The sequence below is a fragment of the Mastomys coucha genome, unplaced genomic scaffold (assembly GCF_008632895.1).
Source record: "Mastomys coucha isolate ucsf_1 unplaced genomic scaffold, UCSF_Mcou_1 pScaffold21, whole genome shotgun sequence".
Taxonomy (NCBI): Eukaryota; Metazoa; Chordata; class Mammalia; order Rodentia; family Muridae; genus Mastomys; species Mastomys coucha.
In genome coordinates, this window is record NW_022196904.1 from 32,632,369 (window position 1) to 32,646,282 (window position 13,914).

At 38.0% G+C, this 13,914-nt stretch overlaps 1 protein-coding gene across 3 annotated transcripts in view; it reads right to left on the reverse strand.

Moving 5' to 3' along the window:
- The window catches only part of LOC116102079 (zinc finger protein 120-like), a 31,983-nt gene that overhangs the window by 5,053 nt on the left and 13,016 nt on the right, over window positions 1-13,914 (reverse strand). For 2 of the 3 annotated variants that reach the window (XM_031386272.1, XM_031386271.1), the window contains exon 2: window positions 13,285-13,433. The exons of the other annotated variant lie outside the window; for it this stretch is intronic. The gene's annotated coding sequence lies outside the window, so the exon portion shown is untranslated. The remainder of the gene's footprint in view (window positions 1-13,284; window positions 13,434-13,914) is intronic. 3 annotated transcript variants of the gene reach the window in all.

Below are 13,914 nucleotides of genomic sequence, written 5' to 3' on the forward strand. Positions count from 1 at the left end.
GAACTGAGTACAGGGTCCTCAATGAAGGAGTTAGAGAAAGGACCTATGGAGCTGAGGGGTTTGCAGCTGCTTAGGATGAACAACAATATGAACTAACTAGTACCCTCAGAGCTCCCAGAGTCTCAACCACCAACCCAGGACTGCACATGGATGAGTCTCTATGGAGAATGACCCATCCAACCTCAACAAAGAAAACCAGAAGATCAGTCAATAACATTAAGTTTAGTAAAATAATGTGACAGTATTTAATCCTGCATATTCATACTAAAACTCTGAACCTCATTTCTGATTTCTAAATGAGATTTCTATATTCCTAAAATTTGTTACCTGTAAACAATGATTATAATAATTCAAAATCTGATTAAGATACTAAAAAGAATAAATGACAAAATTATGAACACAATACTGCTATATTTACTCAATAAACAATCATTAATTTTAGTATTATCACATAGCTACAATATATAAACTTGCAGATAGAAGACCTGGGATTTAGACCCATTCATTGTCATAATTCATGATATATCTAGGGGGAGCTTCACTTTCAAAGGACTTGGACAACCTTTTCTCTGTGACATTTTTTATTTGGTTACTTATATTCCTCTCCCCATGATAGATTTCTCATAGCTTAGGGATCTCAACATCTGTGCTCTCAAAACTCAACTCAGTCTTTATCCTCACAGCTTCCTGTAATTAACTCTCAGTTTCCTCACTGGGTTCTGACTCTGCTAAACAGATGACGAGAACAGTGCTGAACTGAAACCACATAGGAAAAAAATCCATGACGTTAAATTTTATACCTTTCTTGCTCGTGGAACCAGAAGAACATGGACAATATTGCCACATTTGACTTCTTATTGGGATGGACCCTGCCATACTTGGATTGTAATTGTATCATATTTTATAATATGAAGTTCCTTCTGGTGACTAAGAATCACTTTGCTTACTCTTTCCAAAATAGATGGCTTAGCAGGAGGGATTATTACTCTTAAGGTACTTTCACAGACTTCCAGTATAGATCAAGGGCCTTCTCTTTAATAGTGATAATGTTGAAAATTCCTGCCTCTATTTCAGCATTTGCCTGCCATATGAAATTACCTAGTGCTGTTTTCCTCTACAGACACACTCTGCATTTATTTCTGCCCCAGTTATTGCTTTTCTTCACTGTAGTCCTGAAAGAGTCACTAGTAATAACCATCCAACAGTGTCAGGGTTTCTCCTAAGAAATCACCTCAGTATTTCATTTTTATAATTTTGCCCTACTCAATATCTCAGGGCATGGGCAGAATAAAAAAGATTTTGGATCAAAATATCACACAAATAATCTCTCCAGCTAAAGGTTTTTTGGAGTCTATTTTCGACTGAAATCTTATGACTTCGACTTCCTCTGTATTACTCTCAACACTCCAATATTCCAGGTCTTAAAAGAACACCTGAGTAAGCTCTGGTTACAGCTTCACATGCCTTTTGCCAGCTCAAGTCCTGATATTTTCCTCATTCCTCCAAATAAGAACATTCACAGGATATGTCCAGGAGCAAAATCACATTTTGCTTACCATTTTTTGTTCCACTTTGCTTCTTTGCTGCTGTGATTAAATCCTCTAACCAAAACCATCTCATTTTTGGATGGTTCTGTCAGACCACAGTCCATCATTTGGGACCTTGGGTTAAAAACACAAGCTAGAAAATGTATGTAAAAACCATGGAAGCACATTTTGTACTGGCTTGCTCCCTTGTTTGGTTACTGCCTTATGATCAGCTAGCTCTCTTACATAGACCAGGCCTATTTGCCCAATATCCATTAAGGATACTGCCACTCTCAGTAGAAAAGCCTTCCCACATCAATTATTAATTAACACAATGCCTCACAGACATAGCAACCAAGCATTATGATGGGGATGTGTCCTCAGTTAAGGGTCCCTCAGATAGCTGACGTTCTGAAATATTGAGAACTAAAGCTAATGATGACACAATAATATATGAAAAAGTTTTTAAAACCCCAAACTGTGTTAACTGTATCAATCATGTAAGCAGCAAAAACCCAAACACTGATGATTGCAGCTACTGGAAAACATAGATTTACTAAGAAATGAGAAGAGGCAAGCCTTTAGGTTCAAGAAGAGAAACTTAAATTGTTTGTCACAGAAAGTCCCCAAACTAACAAAAACTCAAGGAACACATAATATAATATTGTACATTTTCAGAAGAAAAAAATGTGAAAGTCTAAACAATAATATCATTATATTGTAATTAATAAAATCACACAACATAAATGTCATCACTGATAAAAGGAGACACAAAGACAGACCTATAAATATAACATAGCCCTTTAGAGAAGAAGTGCAGGAGTATAGTCAAAATCAAAAATCAGAGAAATCACTGGCCAACACTCACCCTGTACACTCTGCTTCTTTTCTTTACCAATAACAGAAAATGGATTGGGAGTGAAGGGCTATACCAATTGGAGAGATTCAACTCCAGCATAAAATGGCTCAATATCACAGAAATAGTTTTGACTATTAAAAGTATGTCTTTCTCGTATGATAAAGAAAAGGATGTCTGTTAGGATCACTTACAAACCATTTTGTTCCCTATGATTGATAATTGGATATGTCTACATCTGTGTGAGGAAATGCAGACTTTTAAAAAGTAAATTCAACAATCAGATTTTTACAGAAACCATGTGTTTGTGCTATATACCTAAATAGTTTGTTTTGCACTGTTTTAAAAGTCTCATATAAGCACTTTTGAAAGCAACTCTATCCCAATTTCTATCTTTATATTTGTGTATGTGAGAGAGAATGTCTTCCATTGAGTGTACAGGTAACACACCAGAAAAGAAAAGGTCAGATCTCCTGGAGCAGGAAGGAGTAACAGATGTTTATGAGCTTTCCAACTTTGTTGGATGTTGTTTAATGAACTCAGGTCAAATGTAAGAAGAATATTTGCTGAATGACCTGCCCAGCCTGCATGGTACATTTTATCCTATAAGTCCTTCACAGATTAACAACAAAATTCCAAATATATATATAAAATAAATAAGCCCTGGGAATATGATGCCACATTATTAAGACACTGGATATAGGACCAAGTAGGATACCTCCAGATCTTTGCCATTCTGTTTCCTGAGATCTAATACTCAGGGTTTCCCCTAGTGATCAGCTTCCTCTACCCGTACTCATGCCTCTAGTAGATACCACAGAACATTCCCATGATGTTGACTGTTAGTTTGCTACCGATTGCTTTTATTATAGTTAGGTATGTGGCACGAATCCCTGGTCTCTCCAAGACTTTTACTATGAACTACCAGCATTTGCATTTTGTTGAAGGCTTTTTCAGCATCTAATGAGATGATCATGTGGCTTTTTTCCTTGAGTTTGTTTATATAGTGTATGATATTAATAGATTTTTCATATATTGAACAATCCCTGCATTGCTGGGATAAAGTGCACTTGATTGTGGTGAATGATAGTTTTGATGCATTGTTGGATTCGGTTTGTGAGATTTTTTTTTTTTTTTTTTTTTTTTTTTTTTTTTTTTTTTTTTGGCTTTTTGAGACAGGGTTTCTCTGTGTATCCCTGGCTGTCCTGGAACTCACTCTGTAGACCAGGCTGGCCTCGAACTCAGAAATCCGCCTGCCTCTGCCTCCCAAGTGCTGGGATTAAAGGCGTGTGCCGCCACCACCTGGCATGGTTTGTGAGAATTTTATTGAGTACTTTTGCATTGATATTCACAAGTGAAAGTGGACTGAAGTTCCCTTTCTTTGTTGGTGTTTGTGTGGTATAGGTATCAGAGGAATGGTGTCTTCTTTTTTTATTCTATTTTAAGGAATAGTTTTAAGAGTACTAGTATTAGCTTTTCCTTTTAGGTCTTGTAGAATTCTGCAATGAAACCATCTGGACCTGGGCTGTGTTGGGGTTGGGAGGTTTTTGATGACTATTCTATTTGGGGGTTTGAGGGTTATGGGACTTTTTACATATTTGCTTGATCTTGATTTAACTTTGGTACATGGTATCTGTCTATAAATTCATCCATTTCATCTAGATTTCCCAGTTTTGTAGAGTATATAGAACCATCTCATGGCAGTGGGGCACCAAGGCCTGATACTATTAATGATGCTATGATGTGATTACAGATAGGAGCCTAGCATGACTGTCCTGTGAGAGGCCCTACCAACAGCTGACTGAGAAAGGAGGAGATCCTTACACCCAACCATTGGACTGAAGTCAGAGACCCCTATGGTTGAACAAGGGGAAAGATTAAAGAAGCTGAAGAGAAAAGTGACCCTATAGGAAGACCAGCAGTCTCAACTAATCAGACCCCAGAGAGCTCCCAGAGACTTATCCACCAACCAGGAGCAAAGATGGGTCAGACAGAGACCTCTGGCACAAATATAGCAGAAGCCTGCCTATTCAGATCTCAGTGTGAGAAGATGTGCTTAAATCCTTGAAAGACTTGAGGCTCCAGGGAAGAAAGAGGTCTGGTGTGGGAAAGCACCTTCTTAGAGGCAAGTGGGAGGAAGAATAGGATAAAGAACTGTGGGAGGGAGGATTTAGGGGGAAAACAACTGGAATGTAAAAAAAAGTAAAAAATAAAGTAAAATAAATAAACAAACAGAATGAGAAAGAAATCAGGCAAAGAACACCCTTCACAATATCCTCCAATAATGGAAAATACCTTTAAGTAACTCTAAAATTATCAGAAGATGTAAAAATCTCTCATGTTCATGGATCGGTAGGATTAATAGAATAATAATGGCCATCCTATCCAAAACAATCTACAGATTCAACATAGACCCATCAAAATTCAAACAAAATTGTTTACAAACTTTGAAAGAACAATTCCTACCTAGTATAAAATTTAAAAAATAAATAAATAAAAATAAAAATAAGGCTATGGCTGAAGGGATGGCTCAGCAGTCAAGAGCATAGACTACTCTTATTGAAGTCCTGAGTTCAATTCCCAGCAACCACATTGTGTCTCACAAACATCTGTAACAGGGATCTGATGCCCTCTTCTGGTGTGTCTGAAGATAACTACAGTGTACTCACGTACATGAAATAAATAAATCTTTAAAAGAAAATAAGGCTATCTAAAACAATCCTGAGAAATAAAAGAACTGCATGGAATTGGTATGAAAACAAACACATTACTCAATGGAATCAAAGTTAAGATTCAGATATAATTTCACCCACATAAGACATCCAGAAATACACAATATAAAAATAACAGCACCTTCAACAAATGGTGCTTGCTAAACTGTATTCCTGCATATATATGAATGTAAATCAATCCATATTTATCACCATGCACAAAATTCAATTCGAAGTGGAACAAAGGCCTCAAAATAAGACCAGGCACACTAAAATTAACATAAGAGAAAGTACCGAACAACCTTGAACACATAGCAAAGAAACAATCTTCTGAACAGAACACCAATAGCACAGGCACTAAGATAAAAATTAATAAATAGGACCTAATGAAACTTAAAACAACATCAATTAGACAAAGACACAGCCCAAGGCATGGGAAAATATTTTGACCAATAAACACAACACATTGGCCTAATATATAAAACATGAAAAGAACTAAAGAAACTAGATGTTCAAAATATAAAAATCTCCCAGCCCAAAACATCCAGGAAATTCAGGACACAATGAAAAAAACAAATCTAAGAATAATTGGAATAGAGGAAAACAAAGATTCCTAGCTCAAAGGACTGGAAAACTTCTTCAAAAAAAAAAAAATCACAGAAGGAAACTTCTCCAGCCTAAAGAAAGAGATGGCCATCGATTTACAAGAAGTCTCTACAACACCAAATAAATAGGACCACAAATAATAATAATCAAAACACTAAATGCACAGAAGAAAGAAAGAATATTAAAAGCTGCAAGACAAAAGAGCCAAGTAACATACAAAGGTAGACCTTTGTGTACCTGTATGTGTAATCAGAATTACACCAGACTTCTCAACAGAGACTATGAAAGCCAGAAGAGCCTGGTTAGAGGTCATGTAGACTCTAAGAGAACACAAATGCCAGCCCAGGCTACTACACCCAGAAAAACTCTCAATCAAGATAGATGGAGAAAGTAAAATATTCAAGGACAAAACCAAATTCAAAAAGTATCTAGCTACCAATCCAGGCCTACAGAGGATTCTAGAAGGAAAACTCCAACACGAGGAGGGTACCTACACCAAAGAAAAAAGATATTAATCATCTTACAACAAAGCCAAAAGGTGAGAACCACATGCGCATAATGCCACCTCCACTAACAAACATAACAGGAACTAACAATCATCTGTCTTTAAGGTCTCTTAACATCAGTGGACTCAATTCCCCAATTAAAAAGACATAGACTAACAGACTGGATATGCAACCAGGACCCAGCATTTTGCTGCATACAAGAAACACACAAGAATAACAAAGACAGGCACTATCTAAGAGTAAAAGGCAGGAAAAAGGTCTTCCAAGAAAATGGTCCCAAGAAACAAGCTGGAGTTGCCATCCTAATAGCCAATAAAATAGACTTTCAACCAAAAGTTATCATGTGAGATGAGGAAGGACACTTCATATTCATCAAAGGGAAAATGCAGCAAGGAGAAGTTTCAATTCTAAACATCTATGTCCCAAATGCTAGGGCACCCACATTCATAAAAGAAACTTTACTAAAGCTCAAAACACATTGAATTCCATACAATAACAGTGGGACACTTCAACACCCCACTCTCATCAATGGACAGATTATTGAAACAGAAACTGAATAGAAACACAGTGAAACTAGTAGGAGTTATGAATCAAATAGATTTAACAGATATCTACAGAACATTTCACCCTAAAACAAAAGAATACATGTTCTTTCAGCACCTCATGGTACCTTTTCAAAAATCAACAATATAATTGGTCACAAAACAACCTACAACCCATAAAAGAAGATTGAAATAATCCTATGCATCCTATCCTATCAGATCACCATAGCCTAAGGCTGGTCTTCAATAACAACAAAACAACAGAAAATCCACATACACATGGAAACTGACCAACTCTCTACTCAGTGATAACTTGGTCAGGAAATAAATAAAGCAAAAAAAAATTAAAGATTTCCTGGAATTCAATGAAAATGTTGATACAGCATACCCAAACTTATGGGACACAGAGAAAGCAGTGCTAAAAGGAAAGTTCATAGCATCAAGTACCCTGGCAAAGAAACTAGAGAGATCTTACACTAGTAACTTAACAGCGCACCTGAGAGCTCTAAAATAAACAGAAGCAAACACACCAAAGTGGAGTAGATGGCAGGAAACAGTCAAACTCAGGGCCGAAACCAACAAATAGAAACAAAGAGAACAATAGAAAGAATCAACAAAACCAAAAGCTGGTTCTTTGAGAGAAAAAAGACAGAAAAGCCTCCAGGCAAACTACGTAAAGGCCCCAGAGTCAGAATCCAAATTAACAAAATCAGAAAGGAAAAGGGAGATGTAAAAACAGAAAAATCATTAGATCCTACTACAAAAGCTTATACTCAACAAAACTGGAAGATCTAGATGAAATGATGGGTTTCTAGGCAGATACCACTTACCAAAGTTACATTAAGAGCAGGTAAAACTATCTAAACAGGCCCACATCCCGTACAGAAATAAAAGAAGTCATTAAAAACCTCCCAACCAAAAAAAAAAAAAAAAAAAAAAAAAAAAAAAAAAAAAAAAAAAAAAAAAAAAACCCAGGGCCAGATGAATTTAGTGCAGAATTCTACCAGACCTTCAACAAAGCAATATTCCTCAAATTATTCGATAAAACAGAAACAGAAGGAATACTACCTAATTCATTCTATGCAGCCACAATTACTCTGATTTCAAAACCACACAAGGACCCAACCAAAAGAGAGCTTCAGACCATTTCGCTTATGAATTTCGATGCAAAAATATTCAATAAGATTCTTGGAAATGGAATCAAAGAACACATCAAAACCATCATTCACAGCAATCAAGTAGGCTTCATTCCAGGGATGAAAGGTTGGTTCAATATATGAAAATCCATTAATGTAATCCACTATATAAACAAACTCAAAGAAAAAAAATCACATGATCATCTCCTTAGATGCAGAAAAACCATTTGACAAAAATACAATGCCCCTTCATGTTAAAAATATCGGAGAGATCAGGAATTCAAGGTCCATACCTAAACATAATAAAAGCAATTTACTGCAAACCAACAGCCAATATCAAATTAAATGGAGAGATACTTGAAGCAATCCCACTAAAATGAGGGAAAAGACAAGGATGCCCATTCTCTCCCTATCTATTCAATATAGTACTCAAAGTGTTGGATAGAAAAATAAGACAACATAAAAAGATCAAGGGGACTCAAACTGGCAAAGAAGAAATAAAGGTATCACTATTTACAGATGATATGATAGTATACACAAGAGACCCAAAGAATTCTACCAGAGAACTTCTCCAGCTGAAAAACAAGTTAAGTAACATGGCCAGATATAAAATTAACTCAAATAAATCAGTAGTCTTCCTTTATACAAATGAGAAACAGGTTGATAAAGAAATTAGGGAAACAATTCCCTTCACAATAGCCACAAATAATAAAATATCTTGGAGCAACTCTTACCAAACAGAACTGTATGACCACCACTTCAAGTCTCTTAAGAAAGAATTCGAAGATCTCAGAAAATAGAGAGGTCTCACATGCTCATGGATTGGCAGAATTAACATAGTAAAAATGGCAATCCTACCAAAGGCAATCTACAGATTCAATGCCGTCCCTATCAAAATTTCAACACAATTCTTCAAAGACATGGAAAGAGCAATTCAGAAATTCATCTGCAAAGGCAAAAAACCCAGAATAGCAAAAATAATAAATAACAATAAAGGAATGGCTGGGGAAATCATTATCCTTCACCTCAAGCTATATTACAGAGCAAGTGATTAAAAACTGCATGGTATTGGTACAGAGACAGACACATTGTCAATGGAATAGAATTAAAGACCTATAAATAAAATCACACACTTATCCACACTTGATCTCTGACTAAAAAGCCAATAATATACAATGGAAAAAAGAAAGTTTTTTCAATAAATGGTGCTGGTCTAAGTGACTGTCTGTATGTAGACAAATGTAAAGAGACTCATATTTGTCAAATTGTACCAAGCTCAAGTCCAAATGGATCAAGGACCTCAATATAATATCAGATATAATAGAAGACAAATCTAATAGAAGACAAAGAATCTAATAGAAGACAAAGTGGGAAAGAGGCTTGACCTCCTGGCACATTGGGAAATTTCCTAATCAGAACTCCAATGGCTCACACTCTAAGATCAAGAATTCATAAATGGGACCTCATGAAATTGGAAAATTTCTGTAAGGCAAAGGCCATAGTCAACAGGACAAATCAGCAACATACAGATTGGGGAAAAATCTTCACTAACCCCACATCTGACAGAGAGGTAATATCTAAAATATATAAAGAACTCAAGAAGCAAACTACCAAAAAAGAAACAACGCAATCAAAAAATGGGATATAGAACTAAACAGAGAATTCACATCAGAGGAATCTCAAATGGCTGAGAAGCACCTAAAGAAATGTTCAAAGTCCTTAGTGATCAGAGAAATCACTATCAAAACGACCCTGAGATTCCACCTTACACCAATCAGAATGGCTAAGATCAAAACCTCAGGTGACAACATATGTTGGCAATGATATGGAGAAAGAGGAATACTCCTCCATTGCTGGTGGAGTTGCAAACTGGTACAACCCACTCTGGAAATCAATCTGGAGGTTCCTCAGAAAACTGGAAATAGATCTACCTGAAGACCCATCTATACCACTCTTGGGAATACCACCAAAAGATGCCCCACCATGCCAAGGGGCACATGTTCCACTATGTTCATAGTCGCCTTGTTTGTGATAGCCAGAAACTCAAAACAACCCAGATGTCCCACTACAGAAGAATGGATACAGAAAATGTGATTCATTTACATAATGGAATACTACTCAGATATTAAGAATGAGGACATCATGAGATTTGCAGGCAAATGGATGGAACTAGAAAATATCATCCAGACCCAAAAGGATATGCAAGGTATATACTCACTAATAAGTGGCTATTAAGCCAGGCAGTGGTGGCACATGCCTTTAATCTCAGCACTTGGGGGGCAGAGGCAGGTAGATTTCTGAGTTCAAGGCCAGCTTGGTCTACAGAGTGAGTTCCAGGACAGCCAGGGCTACACAGAGGAACCCTGTCTTGAAAAGCCAAAAAAGTACAGAATACACAAGATACAGTCCATAGAACTCAAAAAGGTCAACAAGATGAAGAGCCCAAGTGAGGATACATTAATCCCGCTTGGGAGGGCCAGGGTGAGTGAGAGCTGAACATGATAAGGTACTGGGTGGGAGAAAAGGACTGAAGCCTTGAGGGCCAGCAGAAAGAATCAAAACAGGCAACCTCAAGAGATAGGGGGTGGGGGAACCTTCCAGAATGTACCAAAGACCTGGGAGGTGAGAGAATCTCAGGACTCAAAGGGAGGGACCTTAGATGAAATGCCCTGCAGTGGGGACAGGGAACTTGTAGTAGAGCCCACTACCAGCAGAAAGAGAGGGCATCAAGTGAGGGGTGGGGTGCTCACAAAAAGGGATCTATCATGACTGCCCTCCAAAAGACCCAACAAGCACTTGAAACAGTCAGATGCAGATATTTACCCAATGAAAGGACAGAAGCTGCTGACCCCTGTGGTTGAATTGGGAAAAGTTGGAAGAAGCTGAGGAGGAGGGCTCTGTAAGAGGACCAGCAGTCTCAATTAACCTGGACCTCCAAGATTTCTCAGACATTGGACCACTAACCAGGCAGCATACACCAGCTGATATGAGGCCCCTAACACATATACAGCAGAGGACTGCATGTCTGGGTTCAGTCAGAGAAAATGCACCTAACACTCAAGAGACTGGAGGCCCCAGGCAGTTTAGAGGTCTGATAGGATTGGTGGCAGGGGTGGGGTGTGTAGTGGGGGTGCAGATATCTTAGTGGAGACAGGGAGTGGGGAGGAGGTATGGGATAAGAAATAGTCAGAGGGAGAGTAAAAAAAAAATTAAAAAAATTTAGAAAAAGAATAAAAAGTTCAATTTAAAATCAGAGGAATCTTAAATAGCTGAGAAACAGTTAAAGAAATGTTCAACATCCCAATCCATCATGGAAATGGAAATGAAAAACTACTTTGAGATTTCATCTTATACCTGTCAGGATGGCTAAGATCAATAACACAAGTGAGAGCTCATGCTGGCAAGGATGTGGAGAAAGGGGAAACACTCCTCCATTGATGGTGAGAGGGCAAACTAATACAGCCACTATGGAAATCAATACTGTGGTCCCTCAGAAAACTGGGAATTGGTCTACTTAAAAATCCACCTATACCACTCTTAGCCATACACCCAGAAGCTGCTCTTTCTCACCAAAAGAACAATGGCTTAATGATGAGCATAGCAGCCGTATTCTTACAGAACAGAAACTGGAAAAAAGCTAGGTTTCACTAAACTGAAGAGTGGATAAAGAAAATGTGGTACATTTATACAATAATGCCATGAAATTTGATATCATGAAATGTCAACTAGAAAACAAAAATCATCCAAATTGAAGTAACAAAGACCCAGAAATAAAAACATGGTACACTTTCCCTTCCAAATGGATATTATTTATTAAGTAAATGGAAATTGGGCTACAATGCTCAGACCAAAGAGGAGAGGTAAAGAGGAGAGCTCTGGGGGATGTACTAGATTGTTTTGTATCAAGTTGACACGACCTGGAGTTATCACAGAGAAAAAGGAGCTTCAGTTGAGGAAATGTCTCCATGAAATCCAGCTGCAAGGTTATTTCTCAATTAGTGATCAAGGGGGTGGGGGGAGGGCCCCTGTGGGTGGTACAATCTCTGGGCTGATAGTCTCGGGTTCTATAAGAGAGCAGGCTGAACAAGCCAGGGGAAGCAAGCCAGTAAGAAACATCCCTCCATGGCCTCTGCATCAGCTTCTGCTTCCTGACCTGCCTGAGTTCCAGTCCTGACCTACTTTGGTGATGAACAACAATTTGGAAGTGTAAGGTGAATAAACCTTTTCCTCCCCAACTTGCTTCTTGGTCATGATGTATGTGCAGGAATAGAAACCCTGACTAACACAGGGGGAAACATGGATCTCTCTCAAAAGGGGAAACAATAGGTTATGTGGATGGACTGGGAGCAAATCGGGACCAGAATGAAAGAGATGAGTTGGGGACATGGAGAGGGTGTAGTACAGGAAGGAACCACTAGATTTGGGGGGAATTTGAGGGTTAGTATAGAAAATGAATGCACTGGTAATTTCCTGCAATTTGTAATGGTAAATATTTAAAAATAAAATAAAGTAACAAATGGAGTAAGAAAGAAATCAGGCAAAGAACACCCCTCACAACACCTTCAAATAATGTAAAATATGTTAAAGTAACTCTGGAAAAGAAGGTGAAAGACTTGTATAATTAAAAACTCCAAGTCTTTCAAGAAATAAATGGAAGAATTATCAGAAGATGTAAAAATCTCTCATGTACATGGATCAGTGGGATGAACAGAGTAATAACAGCCATCCTATTCAAAACAATCTAGCTTAGGAGTCGTAGTGGGGACTCCTAGTAATGAAGAATTTGGAGTCTGGTCTGGCCATCCTTTGAAGTAAAGCAGGGCTTCAGTGGTGGGACTGGACTACATTTGGTTGAGTTGATGGCCAAAGAGTTCCCATGAAGATCCCTAAAGAACACTGCCTTATGCTAGGCCAGAAGGTTGCTCTCTGAAACCTGGCAGCAGGGCCCCCCCACCCCCCATTGCTTAGGACAACTTTCACACAGCTAACTGAATGAAGAGGATGATCAGGAGCTTGGTTGAGAAGGCTTGGAGACTTCACCCTTATATTCTAGTCTCTCTGGTGTGAGAAGCTACCCTACATAAATAGAAACCTGTACACCAACCCAGCTTAAAAACCCTCTACCTGAAATCTGTCCTGCATGCAAGATGTACAGAGGCATGGTGACACCAAATGTATTTGAGTGTCAACCCAATGTTTGATTTAACTTGATGCTGACTCCATGAGAAAGAATCTATGCCTTATTCTACCTCAATGGGCAGACATCTCACAGAGACTTGAATGGTAAGCATGGGGTGTGTATGGGTCTGTACCAGGTCATCCATTGCTGTGTTATAGCTGTTAGCTTGGTGTTTTTCTGGGACACCTAACATGTGAGCAGGTACAGCTCTGTCTGTCTTACCTGCTTCTAAGACTCTTTTTCCTCTTATCAGGTTGCCTTGTACAGTGTCAATATGAAGTCTATTGCCTTGTCTTTTTGTATCTTGTTCTTGTTTCCTTGTGCTTTCTTGGAGGCCTGCCCTATTCTGAAAAGGGGTTGGAGGAGTAGATCTGAGGAAGAGGAAGACAGGAGAGGTTCGGGTTAGCTAGGGAGATTGGACACTGGTAAGTATATACTGTATGAGAGAAGAATATATTTCAATTAAAAATTCATTCAATATACATAAATGAAAATAAAAAGAGGGGAAGCAATAACGAACAAAAAAAAAGCAAAACAGCTAAGGCAGGGAACGCACGATTTTGATAGATATGATTTTCATTCAGTTTGCATAAAGGGTGACCATTACACAGGAATTCATAACAAGATCATTCATGGGCCTGTCCAGATCTGTGAAATCAGAAGGTTTTCTCTCAGCAATGTGAAATATATATCATACAAGAAACAAACCCAGGTAATATTTTTTCATTATCTTCCTCTAGTTTGGATTGTGGAATTACAGAGGTTTCTGCTCATTTATTAACAAAAGAGTATCCTTCCTTCTCTTTAAGGAAAGGTAATGTTTGAATAACTATTCAAATTATATAAATACAT